Source organism: Acartia tonsa, chromosome 12 (genome assembly GCF_053477335.1).
Source record: "Acartia tonsa isolate MP-2025a chromosome 12, ASM5347733v1, whole genome shotgun sequence".
NCBI lineage: Eukaryota > Metazoa > Arthropoda > Copepoda > Calanoida > Acartiidae > Acartia > Acartia tonsa.
The window spans coordinates 27,850,223-27,865,556 of NC_137271.1; the positions used below are offsets into that span (position 1 = coordinate 27,850,223).

General features: G+C 30.0%; 1 protein-coding gene and 1 long non-coding RNA gene across 3 annotated transcripts in view; one reads left to right on the top strand and one right to left on the bottom strand.

The window, feature by feature from the left end:
• The window catches only part of RASSF8 (ras association domain-containing protein 8), a 204,355-nt gene that overhangs the window by 74,701 nt on the left and 114,320 nt on the right, over window positions 1-15,334 (bottom strand). The window lies entirely within an intron of this gene.
• LOC145334607 (uncharacterized) lies at window positions 2,922-3,683 on the top strand. Its single transcript, XR_013884886.1, has 3 exons — window positions 2,922-3,039; window positions 3,262-3,335; window positions 3,553-3,683. It is a non-coding gene; the product is annotated as an uncharacterized LOC145334607 (long non-coding RNA).

Sequence of the window (15,334 nt, forward strand, 5' to 3'; positions counted from 1 at the left end):
GAAAACAAACAGTATATTGATCCTCTAAAATAAACATTATTTCTCTTGATAAGTCACAGCAGGGAAAAGTTTTATTAGGATCATTTCATCCAGGGATATAAAGGATAGCTAAATTTTCAGGCGTATGAAGATTGACTTAGCCTATAAACAGTAGCCATTTATTTAATTCCCCTAGGTTAGGGAGTGAGGGGAAACGGCGGAAAATAAATGAGCACTAAAAAGTAGGTCTGGTTTTTTTAGCTTTCTATTTTTCCATGTGCTTATCCTTCCACCGAAATAAACTCTCTGTCTATCTTGTCTATCTATATTTTCATACATCCTACCTTTGGTCAAACTATCCATCCTTCAATGAGACTACCCCTTTCCATCAATATTTTATGTCATAAATGTACTGCACACCAATCCACATTTATGAAAATTGTCTGTCTTTCCATCCAGCCATCTTATTATCTATCTAAGTTTTTCCATCAATATTTTGAAAGGTAGTAAGAAAGTTATATTAGTTTGTGTCATAACTGTCCAGGTTATTTTGAATTCAAATGATTTGAGTAGTGGAGCTCATCTATAATTAAAGTTAGGGATGTAATTCTGTCTGGTTATTTGAAAAGAGAGAGGTATCTTCTCAGATCCCGTAAACAAAGTTCTTTGTAAATGGATAGAAAAAGAAGAAATTTGGCCTAAAGCCATTCTAAGACTTCAAACTACAAAACCATATAAACCCAAATCCATCCTGAGTTCTTTGAGAAGCTTCCATACAGTGAAAAACTCAATCAGTTCAGTAGTTATCGAAAGGGGGGAGGCGAAAGTGACACTTTTTGAAACCAAAACTAAAAGTAAACAAAGGAACTCAACTAAAAAAAGGATTACAGGTCTGAGATTTTGCATGGCAGTTGCTTTATAGGGGTAAAATATGGAACTGCGAAGAAACGGCGGCGCAACCGCCAAAAACCGCCGTTTCCCGCCGAATTTTTTTTGCCTTTTCTCGGCGGTTTTCGGCGGTTGCGACGCCGTTTCTTTACAGTTCCATATTGTACCCCTAAAAAGCAACTGCCATGCAAAATGTCAGACCTGTAACTCTTTTTTTAGTTGAGTTACTTTAACTTTTAGTTTTGGTTTCAAAAAGTGTCACTTTCGCCCCCTCCCTTTTAAGCTACAGACAAAAAAACTTTCTACTTTATATAATAGTATAACGGAAAAAGTAAACAATAGAGCAGTTACTCTTCTAATAAACTGATCAATAAATAATTAAAAGAAAAAGTGGAATGATAGGAAATATGGCTTTTAATTGAATAGACTGTTAAATCATTCAAGTAAATAGTAGAGAAAAATCTACAAGAGCAAAAACAAGCAAAAATGCATAGATAGGAAAAGGCGTATACAAACAAGGACAATAATATGAACCAAAAACTGTATACGGTAATAATGAAAATTACAGGGTGTTTTTTTTAATATGACAAAAGTATTGCTTAATATACGCATTTTTGCACACTCTTAAAATTAATCATGATCCAAAAATCTTCCAAAAATAGGTACTTTGGAAAAACCGGTTTTTAAGGCATAATTTGTTGAAAATCGCCAAGTATTTTTTTTTCTTATACAAATTGCTCCAACCCATTAAAGAAATTAATATGTAGATTATTAATTTCTGTCAATGGCAAGTGGGTTATATTGAGCAATACTTTTGTCCTATTAAAAAAAACACCCTGTATAATTATCTATCAATAATGAAAAGTTATTTGCGTCAAGATATGTAAAACAATTTTGCACAACCCTCATGTATAGATTTACTTTCTTTACTATCTTAAACGTACTAGAAAGACATGCGTAAAGATTTGTTACGACAGTTAGATAATAAGCTGTCACGATAAATTCATGTAAAATATACACCCCCAATTTTAAATAAAATTACCCTTATTTCTGATGATTAATTTGAAGCCTACGAATGAGAGTGTGCAAATAAAACTTTACAATCCAATGTCTACTCCAACCCTGGATAATAATCATAAACTTTAATTGTAGTGTAGTCTTCTAAACGATTAACATATAAAAAATGAATGAAATATTAATGCAAAGGTAAATTATACAGTTGCTACGAATGTAAAAATGAAACAAACAAAGCTAAAAAGATAGTTAGATAATTATGATTCTTAGAAGCACATCTGCTCTATTTATAATACAAAGTAGCTTGATGTCTGACCGTCTATCCGTAAGCCAATTTGGCTCTACTCTTCAGGGAATGTAGCCTCTATCCATGAATAAAGTATAAAGGTTGTTTTTGTCTTTAGCTCAAGAATTCGATTAAAACTGAACCGATTAAGTTCTCCATTGAAGGAAAGCCTCACATAGATTCCGAGACAGTTTTAGGCTATTTAATTTTTAGATTTAAGTCTTGATAAACACTTCCAAAATCAATTTTTCAATATTTTCAACTCACTATTATAATAGTAATACAACAAAATAGTCAAAAACAAGGAAACAAATTTCCACAGATTCCTTAAAATGGTCACTACTAGCGTATTTTTTAAGAGTTAGAAAATGCCATAGCTTAGAAACGACTTACAGAGCTCGTAAAATCAAAGAGCTTTGATTTTTTCCAGTACCATTATACTGAAATAAATACAAAATACTCCTCTTTGTCACACGGGTGATGATATTCGCCAAAACTTACAGAAAAAGATTGTACATTTACAATCAAAAGCATTACATGGCTGTTTTGTAAGGGGTGTTAAATTCATAAAAGTAAAATAATGACTTAGCCCAAAAACTGGCGCTAATTTAAGACCTCCGAACAGTTTGGTAGTTGAAAAGCGAGTTGTAGAATAGCTTGAGAAAGTTAAGGAAAGTGTAAGAAACTTTAACAACTAAGAAAAAGTCTTCTTCATACAATATAGCAAATTTTTGCACAACTCTATATAACCACACTATAAAAAAAATATATTCATTTACTTATACTTATATTTCAGCCGACACCAGCTGTAGAACTACACCACCTTTCAAGACAACAAAATGTTTTGGTATTTTTCACCACTCTACTTAAAGGTAACTTTCATAATAAAAAATTAAATGATTAATTTAACTGTCCACTAAGTTAAAATATTACCTTAAAAATAGAAAACTCGTTGACTTAAAACTTATGAAACTCCTATCTTTAAAAATGAATAAAATTATGCTGAATGATTAACTCTAGCTAAAATTAACAACATTCATACTAGTTAACCACACTATAAAAAATATATTCAGTCACTTATACTTATATTTTAGCCGACACCCAGCTGTAGAACCACACCACCTTTTAAGACAAACTGTTTTGGTCTTTTTCAACACTCTACTGAAAGGTAACTTTCATAAGAAAAATTAAATGATTAATTTAACAGTCCACTAAGTTAAAATATTACCTTAAAAAAATAGGAAACTCGATGACTTAAAACTTATAAAATTCCTACTATTAAAAATGAATAAAGATATGCTGACTGAGTAACTCTAGCTAAAATTAACAACTTCATACTAGATAACCACATTATAATAAATATAATCATTTACTTTATATTTCAGCCGACACCCACCAGTAGAACTATACCGCCTTTTTAAGACAACAAACTGAAGACCAAATGGAAATGTTAATTAATGCATTGATTGTCAACCAAACTAAATATGTTATTAATAAATTATTACATTAATCTTGATCATATTTTACTTAAAATAAACGAACTATGAACTATAAGAGTAACAAAAATAACAAGCTTAATACAAGCATAAACACAACAGTATCTCAAAAAAAATTTCTATTCTTAAGTAGACCTATAAGAGTGACAAAAATAACAAGCACAAATCTTTAAGTAACATAACAAAATATATTTAGTACTAAATTACATTTAACAGTAATTACAACTGAAAATTTTATTAATGGCATTAATTATCAACACATAACCAGTATATTAGTAAAAAAAAACTACTTCATGAAAGTATACATGAGTAATTATATACTCAAAATCTTATCAGCAACAGATAATAAATTTCAACACTTTCAAATACTTACCCACTGTAATATGTATGTTTAATAAAATATGATAAATTATTAAATTGCTTACCGTTTCCTAGTTTATTCATAAATATATTCTCCTATGGAGACTATTTTCATAATTATCCTCAAGGCGGGGGGGATAAAGGCAGAAAGGAAGGCTACAAAAACTAAAAAAAATATAAAATTTAAACATGAATGACATTAGTAATAATGTACAAGGATTACCAACTAATTTCCAACAAATAACAATAAATATCAATAATACTGAATCCAGTTATGTTGATTGCTCTCACATCAAAAACCTAAAACACTTCAGCATAGCTCATCAAAACATTAGGAGCATTGACAAAAATTCAAATAATTTTCTATATCTACTAAATGAATTAAACTCTAACATAGATATAATATGCTTCACAGAAGTATGGGGTAACATTAATAACCTTATCATTCCTGGATACCACGAACCAGCAACATTACTTAGAAAAAACAAAAGAGGGGGGGGGGGGTTAGCATATACTGCAAAGATTACATAAACTTTAAAGTTATAAAAGAAATGACAGTTATAAAGGGTCATATTGAATTCCTAACCATCGAATATAAAACAAAAAACAAAACCAATATCCTTTCAACTCTCTACAGACCCCCTTCACAATGTACACATGACATCGAAAACTGCATTAAAGATATTAAACTGCTCTTGGAATATAAGGACACACATTTCCCAAACACTAACTATGATATACTTGGAGATCTAAACATGGACATCCTTAAATATAACACTATGGAAAGTATTAGAAAATTCTACCAGACCTTTGAAAATCAAAACATAATACCCCTAATCAACAGACCCACTAGAGTCACTAATAACACTGCTTCTATCATTGATAATATACTATCAAATAATTATAATAACAGTAAAAACTATATCATATGCAACTCAATTACTGACCACTTCTTAATCATTAAATCCATTCAAAAAACAGATATCACCTACAAAAATACTACCAACACTTATCACCGCAGAAAATTTAACACTGACAACATAAACCACTTCTCAATTAAACTAATCAATGAAGACTGGTCGCACATTCTCAATACAAACAACACAATTGACAAATGGAACAAATTTTTCAATAAAATAGACAATATATTTAATGAATCATTCCCAAACAAAAAATACACCTTAAAAAAAGATAAAAAAAAAGACACCAATTTTTCGCCATGGATAGATGACGAGATTAAGAAACTATTCAAAATTGAAAGGAAATTATACCTTAAAAAACTTAAAAGTAAACTACCTTTACATAACACACAACACGTAGAGTTTAAAAAAGAGCTACAATCCAAAATTAGGAAAGCTAAAATTAAATACTATGAAAATGAATTAAAAAAAACTAAACACGACTCCAAAGCTATGTGGAGATCAATCAACAAAGCCACAAACAGACACACTAATAACAAAAAAAATACTAAACCTGACAAAATAATAATTAACAATAAAGAACTAACTGAAGATATCGACATTGCTACAGAGCTAAACAAATTCTTTAACGGAATTGGTACAGAGCTATCAAATAAAATTCATACAGACAATACAAAACAACAAGAATACATAAATAACATACATGAACAAAACACTAGGTTCAAATTCAAAAACATAACAGCTGATGATATAACAAAAATAAATAAGACACTAAAACCTAAACTATCTGCAGGACCAGATGGAATCCCAAGTGTCATAATCAAAACGATCTTACAAAAAATACCCAGAGTATTAGCTAATATAATAAACAGCTCACTACATTCAGGTATTGTTCACAACAGATTAAAAGCAGCAATCATCGTTGAAATCTACAAAAAAGGCAGCAAAACCGATCCTAACAACTACAGACCAATCGCTCTTATAAATGCCATTTCCAAAGTGCTTGAAAAAGTTGTTGCTCACCAACTAAGAATGTACTTAGAAAAAAACAATATACTTGCATGCAAGCAATTTGGATTCAGATCATTACACTCATGCATACATGCAATGATTGCAACTATGGAAAAAATCGAAAAGGACAAAGATAATAAGATGTCAACATCTTCCATATTCATAGATCTTACCAAAGCATTTGACACCGTTGACATAAACATACTACTAACCAAACTAAAAAAAATAGGAATACAAAATACAGAACTCAACTGGTTCAAAAATTATTTAAATGGCAGAACACATACATGCAAAATCGGAGAAAAATTCTCCAACTTTCTAGCTTCAAAATTTGGGGTGCCACAAGGATCAATACTAGGACCATTACTTTTCATCATTTATATAAATGATTTACCAGACATGATCAAATGTTTCATAAATCTCTTTGCAGATGACACCATGATTGCAGTAAGTGGCAAAAACAAAACAGAAATAGAAACCCTAGGAAACACTATAATGGCAGAAATCACTGAATGGTTCAACCACAATAAACTAACCCTAAACCCCACTAAAACCAGAATTATAAATTTCAACACAAAACAAGAAATTAACATTAAAATAAACGATACCATCATACAAACTGTTAAAAGCAATCACATTAATACTCAAGAATCCTCTTTCAAATTCCTAGGATTTCTATTAGATGAAAAAGCAAATTTTAATAGCCACATCAATAAAACAATAAGTAAATTAAATACATGCAATCATATCTTAAGAAACATAAAAAAAGAGATTCCAACAAAGCAAAAAATACTATGCTACAATGCACTAGGTAAGCCTTTCATAGAATATGGAATTAGCATTTGGGCACCAAACAACACAAAAGCTTTAAATACAATCACTACTATACAAAAACGTATCATTTTAAACATACATGGATCATCCAGAAGAATCCACACTGAACCACTCTTTAAGAAATACAAAATTCTTAAATTCAAAGATCTAATCACATACAATAACCTATTAATAGGACACTCCGTTTTCTATGAATACGCACCAACTGCAATTCTAAACTTAATAAAAAAAGAAGTTCCACATGAGAGACTACGCAGGAATATTTGGAACTTGAAAATAAACGGAGCAAACAAATCATCTATAACAAAATTTACCATTCCCAAAGACTGGAATGAACTAAATATAGAATTAAAACAAATAAAAAACAGAAAAAAATTTAAAAAAGCAATACTAAAACACTTTATAGATAAATACAAACTATTCATAAACTGTAGCGATCATAATTGCAATATCTGCTACTAAAACCTACACAATAACCCTTGTACATGTCCATAAAATAATTACTTATAAACATACTCTCAGCCTTCAGCCTGCCTTGTCCTCCGCCGTCTTCTCACAATCAGTAACATGAAAATTATAATTAAGTCATGGGTAAACCTACAATAGTATCTATTATACAAATGTAGTGCCATGATCTTCCTAGTTATATTTAATATCTTATTATTGATATTGTTTATTCAATGTAATGAACTTATATAATAATTGTTATAATTAGTGGAATTAATAAATATCTATCTATCTAAATATCATTAAAAAATACGATAAGATTAGATTTCTTCTATTTATCTATATATTTGGTGAGTGGGATTTGCTCGAAAAAAATATTTTGCCTCTATTTATCACATCTTGAGTCAAGGAATGTTCTGCAAAATGCAATAACTTTCTATCTTTTTATTTTGGCTAGATATTTGATGTGAGTCGTAACGAGTGAACGTGTTTAAAAAGAGTCTATTAAGCGCACAATCGAAGCCAATAATGTTTCTTTACACGAAAGATGTCGTACATATGGATGTCTATCTATATATTTTTGTAGTGGTATCATGGGTTTCTAATTCTATCTACCAGTTTGTCTGTATCTTTTATATGTATTTTCTGGCTATCTGAAAGTCTTGAAATCTGACTGGATGTCGATCGAACTAGTATTGTTTTAGTATTTATCTGTTTGTCTATGTTTCTGCCTATCTATAAATGTGTCTTTCATTTGTCTGTTTGTCTGTCTATCTATCCGTCTATTTTTCTATCCAATTATCTAAATATCTATATATCCAAATAACAGTTCTTCTATATGTTAGCTTAATTTTATGTGTATCTATCTATTTGTCTGTATTTCTAACTCTTTTTATGTATAAATTTATTTATTTCTATCTCCATTATAACTATTTTTAATTCCTTTCTTTCTTCTAATTTAAAAGATTTTTTGTTGTTGAAAGTTCTAACAATGATCTATCTAACGAAAATCTATTTTGGGTCGTAATTATCCCTCTAGAATTGTGACTATATTTAGATATTTCGTTTCAGCATGCAAGTAAATAATATTAAACTGTAATTACACAAATTAATTCAGTTTTCAATTCCGTAGCATTTTCATTAATTTATTTTCAATCAACATTTTGATAAATTTATTGGATTAATCATGAAATTTTAATAAGTAGATTAAACATAAGGAAAGGGAGGGTGATTGTTATAGAAATATACATTTTAACAAATAAATAATAAAGTTACTTAAATTAGGTACCTACTACAAGCCCTTATAAATATCTTTCTAATTCTGGAACGACAAAAAAAAATAAAAATAAGTTTCTCATTATTTGCAATAATCCTTTATTTTAACCAATATTTCATTCTTATTTTTCAAGTAAGAAAATTTCTAATAAAAAAGATAAAAGACATAAAAATATGAAAACAAGAATGACAACATCCTTAAGAAATCCTGCACAAACCATTTATTTGTTTTTGGAGCATGACTTACAGACTGACGTAAAAAGGAGGCTATATACTTGATGATCATTGGTATAGGATAGCTTCATAAAAAATAAAGCCATCTATCTTGAAAAGTAGTAGAAAAATTTTATTTTCTCTAGAGCTTTACGGACTGACAGACAGACAAATTAAAATATAGAGTAGCTTTGTCCAAAAAACCTGGCAAAATATTTTCATTTGTTTGCAAAGCTTCTTAATCCGGCCTTTAGATCCAAATATAGTTTTTTCTTCAAACAAAAATATTATCTTTTTTGTACAAAATGTATTATTTAAGATTTTCTACATTTAATATGCGTCTGTTCGTTAATACGTAGAGAGAGAGAGGGACAGGGAGCTATAATACTAGAACAGTCAAAGATATTTTGAACGTTGCTTCATAATTCATGTAATAAGGACGAAAAGTCCATTTTAAATATTAAAACAATAATATGAAGGCCTATTAAAATCTCTTGTGGCTTCCCTCAAATCGTATATGATGAATCACAGAGAAAAAAATATTTTTATTCCTATTTTAAGTTAGAATATTTTAAGTGATGGTTTTAGGAGTACCACAGGAATAGTGCCCCTGAGGGATACAGCCCTGCATGGATTAGAAATGTTGTTCTTTATATTAAAATAAAAATATAGAAGGGTTGTCCAAAATTAGGTTTGAGTAAAATAATCAATTTTCACGGGTAAAATCTTATATTCAGAAGCTTATTGGGGGTAAGCGAGTTGTAGATTAGATGCAATTCTATAGAATCTTCGCTTTTCCAAGATAGCATATTATAATGTTAAAGTGGAATGAAAAGAAATTAACATAACATTGGAAATCGTTATAAGCTTGAAATTATACGTTTATACATCCATGCCAAAAATGTATGCACTGATAAGTTTTAGGTTCGAAGCCCTGCCAAAGAGTAAACGAATTAAGTTATCCGTCTGTTGTTATGTTAGTCAGATGCTTAAAAAAATTAGAAATGCTCTGGCTTTTATAGTTCATCGTTGCTATTGGATTTAAAGAAAATACTTCTTGTCTACTAAGTACATCGCTCTAAGTGCGTTCTCGTGCTAGTGGCTGTACTTTTCCTCGTCTTTAGGTCAAAAAATGTATAAGAATAGATGTATAATCAAGACAACTTCCAACCAAGTGGAAGACAGTTTCCATGTCACCAGGGAAAGCTACAAATAGCTCATGGCCCATCTAGTATTTTATATTAATTTTCGGTCATTTCATCTTACCTTCAAAATTTACCAATATTCTATCATTTTTTCCAGCTTATTGCTGTTCTGTTGAATAAAAATGTATACAAATTTTGCTATTACTCGATTTTATCTTTATTGTATAAACATAAAAGTAAGAATAAAGTAAGAACTACAAACGGAAAGGGAGGGGGGGGATTTAAGTCTCTATTAAAATATATACATTAATGGGTAAAAAATAACCTTTCATATTTTGCCATAAAAAGCTATATTTACATTGTGCCGAGTTATGGCACCGTAAAGCAAATAATATTTTAAGTTCTTCATCTTATTTTTGACAGAATGAAAAATATTTTTTGCAAATATAATATTTCCATTATAAGAACTGAACTATACGCAATACGCCCTTACAAGGGGGCATATGTATCATTTTAGACAGATCGTTAAAATCCTTCTAATGGAACAGGCCCAATAAACCCCCTTTAAATCCAATTTGTTTGAAGAGCTTTTAGCTTATTTGGCAAAAATAAACTTTTTTTAAATGTTGAAAAAGGATTGGGGGAGGGGGGGAAATAACTAACATTGTCATTGTAGCAATTTGAAGGATGGTGTCGACATATCTGTCTGTAATATAAAAGGAGTGGTTACAATTAAGTTAACTTTAATAGAGGGAATAAACTATTACATTTATGGAGAGAAAGGAGAGGGAGGGGAAAATAAACTGTAAATTATTTTGGTCCTAAAATGTTTTAAATACAAGTTTTCCATCCGTAAGCTTATATACTAATATTAAATCTTGATTGGGTAACACTAACTAGCGGTACCCAAACTTTCCACCATCATTTATTCTTCAATCGGGTTTTATGAGTTCCTGTGTTTCAAAAATGTATAAAAAGGATTAAACCTCTAATGTAATAACTCAATAAATTGTTAGCATCATAATTTAAAAATTTAACAACTTTTTAAAAATCTTTAAATTACGTTTAGAATAAAAACTTGTTTTACATAGTATGAGTTGATTTTTAAAAATTCATCTAAAAATGAGTCATCATTACCTAGAAAAAATAAATTAATTTTTTGTAAAATTATGCATTTTGAAATTAATTGACATGTACTATTACTATATAACTAACTTTATTCGTCCGTCTGATTTGCAGTTTAGGTATAAAGGAATATAAGGATAAAGACATATTAATTAAAATAATGTAAAAATCTTTCTTTGGTAACTTGAACATATTTGACTTTGTTAATGGTCAATAAAGGAAAGTACAATAGCTAATCAACACTTTCCCACACCCTCCTCTCTCCACAATATTTTCTGTTTACAAAGGGAAAATTTTACATTTCATAGAAGTGTGTGTGTGTGGGGGGGGGGGGGGTCCGATGTGGAGGGTTTGATAAATGAATTCTCAAACACCATTTTTTCTTAAATTATCTTAAATTACTGAATATGCATTTAACTAATGACAAATGAGCTCAGAGCTCAGAAACTTGAGGTCACTCATCAGTCAATAGAGATCAATCAATAAGCGAACGAGAATTTGGCACAGTCCACCTTAATGCCTGGTGGACCACACCATAACCCTCCCATCCACTCTTAAATAACTTGTTAAACGTTAATGAACCCTCTTCTACCCAACCTTATTTGATTTTTTTAAAAATCGATTACGGAAAGCTATTGACCCGTCCAAAAACTTTTCAGAGCTGGGTGAGCCAGATCGAGGTCAACCACCCTGACTGGCTTGGCTCACCCCGATCTAGCTCACCCCTTCGGCTCACCCCGATCTGGCTCACCACTAAAATGATTTAAAGATCCAGCTCAGAACTCAATCTGCAAGCTAAAGTGGGAGCGGGAACCAACGCTAAATAAGGTATTGAAATTTCTTATTGCTCACTTTAATAAACAGGTCCTCTTTTTAAATGTAGGGGGAAAAGTGTTACCTTTAGACGCACAATCAAGAATTATTTCCAAACGCAATAAAATTTCTTTTAGTCTTAATAATGATTATTTCATACTTCCAGATAGATTGGAACCAAAAAATATATTTTTCGATAAAATTACCCTACTTTAAATAAGAACTTCTAAAGATAAGGAAAGGGGGGGGGGTCGTGAAGTAATAGTTAGTTAGATTAAAAATTGCTTTTAAAAGTTTTTGGTGGGGAAAATGACATTTAAGTGCATTTTGTGACAATTAGCAGAGCTTAAGTTTTTATTCTAAAATAGTTTTTTTGTGTGCAAAACTTGAATAATTTAAAAGTACATGAAAAATCAAATAAAATAGGTACTTTTATTTACTGATAATAATTACCTTTTAATTATATAGCAAGCAAAAACAAATTCTACAATTAATGAAAATAATTTAAAATAAAATATTAAGATAAATAAAAAACATAAAAACAAAATAAAAGTGACTTAAAGAGATTTACTAATAATTCTATATTCATGTAAATATTTCACAAATAAAGGCATTTGCAATCTTATAAAAATACGTAGAGCATGGTGTAAGTTACACTTTTTTATTATCCTAATTCTTTAACCTTACTCAACATAACATAAAATTAGTTTTCCTTTTATGTACATTATGTTTAGAGAAGTATTAAAAATTGTAACTGACAAACCTCTGAATTTCATGGTTTTAGAGGCCATGATTTAACGAGAAAACATTAATATGTCTTAAATTGGTAGAAAGATAAAGACTAATTTTCTTTTTTTTTCCAAAAAAAAGATAAAAAAATATTTGATAAAAATTCTTTTATTCCCGATAAAAAATATTCAGAAAAGGGATTTACCTTAAACCTCAGAATTTTAAATTTCTAAATATTCTACATTGAATTTAATACAGGTATCGGATTTAAAGGGCTAAATTCAATATAAAAAAAACATGGGCGGGAGGAGGAGGGTATTTCTATAAATGTCGATTTTTTTGTTGAAAATCATAGCTGAATGCTTTTTTGAATGGATAGTTGCATGAAGTGCATTTAAAAAGTTTGACTGCAACCAAAAGTGAAAAAAATACCATCTAAAATATAAAATTTTGTATTACAATAAATACCAATCTATTAGGCACCAGAAAAAAAGTCATCATGCTGTTTTTTTGAAAACAGGACAGCCATTTATGTTGCATATACACAAAAAGTATAATTTCCCAGTATTTTTAAAACTACCTGGTAGAAAATTTAAATTCTTTCAAATATATGTCCTATAGATGTAGTTTAAACTATTGAACAGAAAAGAATATGCAGTTCACTTTTAAATGCACTTAGTGCAACTACCCCTTTCAGTAAAAACATAGCAAGTTTTTTAATAAAATGTTCTTATTTGTTAAAATCAGAGAGCAATAGACCAATGGCAATTAAACTAATCAACAACTGTTTCTCCCACCAGACCTGCTACCTGGATTGTTATCAAAATGACCAGGATGTGACAGAAAGGGCAAAGACCCTTTTTAGATATTTAACAAAATATTTGCTTTATTTCCTTTTAGAAAATTAGAATCATCCTGTTAGACCTTAGTTCTTTTGTTATATCATCATGATGTTGTGTATGATGTCGACGTGAGTATTTTGATAACGGAATAACTTAAATATGTCAGTGGCAACGTTTAACTTATTAAGTATATATTTTTTTGTTCATTAGGATCTCGCTAACTATTGAACGAAAAGCTAAGTGAAGGTTTTTGGCTATATTTCTGCCAACTACCTCCCCATAGATTCATTAGATTTAAGGGGCGTACTTTCTCGGCCTACCAAAAGACATGCAACCCATTAGGGAAATCTAAATAAATAAAATTCTATATATTGAAAATTTCAAAGAGATTTATCAATTGATTTGATTTCCCTAGATGGCTTAGCTTAGTTATAATTCAAACAAAATAAATATAGTGCCAAAGTTTGTTTGTCTGTAGGGAGTGCTCCAATCACATTTTGGGGCTTGTTAGCTTTTTCTTGAATAAAAGAAAAAAAATCATTTTATGTTATACTTTATATAAATTTGAAAATACTCATGAATGTTACCCCTAAAATGAAGATTCTAAGAAAGAAATGGGTACCAATGGTAAAATCAGATAAAAATACACACAAACCTTACTAGATTCAAATTGACTAATATTGGAGAATATCTATGAACTGTTTTCCTTTTAGGGCAGAGATTTAGGGATAGGAATATGTTAGATATATTCATCTTCTCACCGATTCATAATATAAAATGCATTTATGAATAAATCTGCCTCAATTTCTTGTAAGATATAAATGCCGTTGACTTCTCCTTTCAATTGTAAAATATGGGGGAAGAATTACAATTCTTCCATAACCTCTCCCTTCCTGCTATGATGTGACACTCTTGATGTTTGTGTGTGCTTTCCCTTCCGCACATGTGTCATAATATCAGATTAGCATATTATTACAACACCAAAAGTTTCCGTTCTCTTTTGCGATGCTCTTGCCATAATACAAATACACTTATTCATTTGTCTTTAGAATTCTAAATGAAACCAGTGATCTAAAGGGAAAAGACAATGGCCGATAAATTGATGTACATCTCAAATAATGATACACAAAATTACCCCTTCAGTAGATTAAAATTAGTGGTTGAAAATTTGAACACTTAACTTAATGATCCATCAAATCAAAATTTACTATAGTCCCCAAAGTTGTTAAGCAAACGAATAAGAATACATTATCATTATGTGTCTTTAAAATACTCAATGAAACCAGGGATCTAACGGGAAAAGACAATGGCCGATAAATTGATGTACATCCCAAACAATAATACACGAAATTATCCCTTAGTAATAGTACATCAAAATTAGTGGTTGAAAATTTTAACAGTCAACTTAATGATCCATCATATCAAAATTTACTATAGTCCCCAAAGTTGTTAAGCCAACGAATAAGAATATATTATTATTAAACTTTGGGGACTAGTGAATAAACAGCCCATTGTCCCCCCTCTCTCTCTAAAGTGAATCACTATGTAGATGTGACAATATGCTGCAGTGATCGCATACCATTGATTTGATCTCTACATCTTGATAACATTTCTTAAGTCAAGTCAACTGTTTAATTATAATAGGACGACTCTATTTCTATCAATTTTGTACAAATTCTCAAAATTCATTAGATTAAGTAGACATAATAATTTTTTTATTTTCCTCACGTTAATGTAAAAGGATATTTTTGCGTGCTTGTCTGTCTAAAATTTAGGATTTCGCTAACCGCTGGATTAGTATAGTTCTCCTTTACAAAGAAGCTTCTTAAATGTCCAGGGTAGGATAATAACTATTTTTTGGGAGGGTAGCTTCACTCTCACGAGTGAAATCAATTTTGCAAAATAAATTACCCCCTCCACTTTCCATTACAGACTATGTCTATTTTTCAGCCATTCA